Source organism: Gossypium arboreum, chromosome 10, assembly GCF_025698485.1.
Source record: "Gossypium arboreum isolate Shixiya-1 chromosome 10, ASM2569848v2, whole genome shotgun sequence".
In the NCBI taxonomy this organism is placed as follows: Eukaryota; Viridiplantae; Streptophyta; class Magnoliopsida; order Malvales; family Malvaceae; genus Gossypium; species Gossypium arboreum.
In genome coordinates this window covers 116,098,623-116,101,438 of record NC_069079.1, presented here as the reverse complement: position 1 = coordinate 116,101,438, position 2,816 = coordinate 116,098,623, and the positions used below count along the sequence as shown (strand labels likewise).

Genomic DNA, 2,816 nt, shown 5'->3' with positions numbered 1-2,816 from the left:
GAAAAAAAACGCATTAAGCTTGTGACAACTTAGTAAATATAACAAGAATTAAACTTCACTTTAACATTTTAACCATTGAATATATATATTTGTAACCTAATACTACCATATATAACATTAATTAGAGAATAACTATAGTGGATTCTCAAGCAATCAATTCATAGTTCACTTTCAATCTTTGAAATAAAATAGTTACCATTAATATTTATATAGCCCCTCTGTAGACTCAATATATCATATAGGATATACGGAACAATCACTGTATTGCATCGAAGTGTCACTTTTAGTTGCACCAAAGTGCCACTTTCATTTCTGTGCATAAAATTTCCTAATTTCATGCTATTTATGTCCTACTAGTTCTCATCTTGTCTACATAAGCTTTTAATACATTTGAATCCATTGTATTCACACAAGCAAATGAAAACAATTCAAAGTTTACGCTATTTAGAATTTAGTCCTTACCATCACAATTATTCAATCACTTTATAACTTCACAACAATTTCACTTTTCATCCATTCACTAAAGCATTACATATTCTATTTCACAATATATCATTTCACATATCAAATTTTATATTTTTCATAATTTAATCTTTTCTTACTAGCATTTCAATATATCAAGTCTATTCATTCTATAATTAAAATTCAATTCACATCTTCATTGTTCATTGATAATTTTTATGTATAACATCAACATATATACATATGAATTAACCATTTTAACACAATTATAATTAGATTAAAATAAATAAAGTAAAATTCTTAAAATACTTGCAACCAATGTTTGGACAAACTCCTTTCTTCTTCCTTCACTCTTCTACTACCTACCTTTGTCACCAACTTAGTTTTCACTTCTCTTCTCGTCTTCTTCATTTCCATATCAAGAAATACAATATTCTCTTATTAAAATCATAATCAAATAATATATCTATATTCATTTAAATAAAAATAGGATGAATTTAGTTAGATTTAATTTATCAAAAACAACTTTATATGTAGTTCTCAAAAACTTCTTCAGATTTTTTGTATTTCTTGTAATCAAACCCTAATTTTAATGTATTAATAGTTATTAAATTAAATATTAAATTTAAATTTAATGTAAAAGTATTAGTTTTAATTTTTGAAATCCACTTAAAAAACTAATTTTTAGCATTATATATTTGAAATATATATTTTAATTTAGAATAAACAAATTTAATTTAAAGGTAAAATAAAATTGAATCAAGTACAATAAAACTTCATAATTCATGTTCAAAATCGATTTTATTTAATTGGGATGAGGTTGTCATAATGATTTTTAAAATTTTATAGTAATTTATTTTTATAAGTGAAATAATTATTGAAATCAAATCATTTAATTGTATTATAAAAAACAATATGTTGTAAATTAAAGACAAATAAAAGTAATTAAAATTAAATTATATGTATATAAACCGAAATTCAACTTCCTAGAAAAATTAAAATGAAATCTAATAAACATATTTACATGTTCTCAATCTTGATCTTCTTCTTCAATCTATCCTCCTCGTCATCATCCTTTTTCTTGATCTTCTTCTTCAATCTATCATCCTCGTCGCCATCTTCAATTAAAATTGATTCTTGAATTTTAGCACAACATCATGAATCATCAAAGCTTGAATTTTAGTTCCATGATAATTAAAAATTAAAATAGTAAAAAGTGAATAAAAATAAAATATAAATATCACAAAATAACCTCATGTTCGATTAAATTGATTTTCCATCACATTCTAGTACTTTGTTAATGTTAACAAGTGAGCCTAATAAATAATATCAAAAATGATTTTGTTTTCCTAGTTTATTTTAAATTCCACTTGAAAGTGTTAGAATGCTTATAAAGCTCAATTTACTTTTAATTAGCATATAAGCTGTAACACTAATTAAATGACAATTAATTTAAAATGATAATTGTAAATTAAATATTAAGATAAAATTAATATATATAAAATAATTTAGTAATATAATATAAAAATTCAAAAAACATTGGTAGCAAACATATACTAATTATTGCAATAATATTGTTTACTATATATACAACTACTATTGTTATTAAATAATTTTAAGGCGTTGTTGAATTAAAGTGGGGTGCACAGAATTATAAACCAAGAAGAGCTAATACATATGATACGCTATGAAAAACTAAGCAGGCTGCTGGAATAGCTCAGTTGGTTAGAGCGTGTGGCTGTTAACCACAAGGTCGGAGGTTCAAGCCCTCCTTCTAGCGCTTGTCACATATTTTTATGGTTTAATTTGAAACCCAACTCTACCCAATGTCAAAACTGACCTAACTCAATACTAAAGGAAAACAAAACATTAACAATATTTTACCAATAAAATACATACATAGGAATTTACGAAACTTAACAAATTTATTATTTTTCCAAAATTAGTAACATAATCAATTACCACCCATGCTACTGTGAATCATCTGTTCTTATTTTAATATTTTATATTTTAAAAAAATTACAAATTTATTTTAAAACTTATTTTTTATGTAAAAAATAATCTATAGTTCTAATTGAGTTGTTGTCATGAAAAAAAAAAAGTTAATTGGCACCCTACTATAGGTAAGTCCCTACTATAGGTAAGTCTTTTTTTTGGGGAATTAAAGTTCTTCATACAACTAATAGTTTATTTTTAACCCAATACAAGTATATACTTAATTTGTTAACAGAAACAAAAATGCAAGATAGTAAATGTGTGTTTTCTCCAATTGCCTCACTGCAGCAACTAAAGTTTTTTCAATTTATGTACTCTCCTATAGAAACTCACTAGAAAGCAATCAAACGAATCCTCTT

The 2,816-nt window shown here is 24.2% G+C and overlaps 1 non-coding gene across 1 annotated transcript; it reads left to right on the top strand.

The window, feature by feature from the left end:
* The first annotated feature begins 2,168 nt into the window (after nt 1–2,168).
* On the top strand, nt 2,169–2,242 carry TRNAN-GUU (transfer RNA asparagine (anticodon GUU)). The gene has a single exon. It is a non-coding gene; the product is annotated as a tRNA-Asn (tRNA).
* Nucleotides 2,243–2,816: the final 574 nt, after the last annotated feature.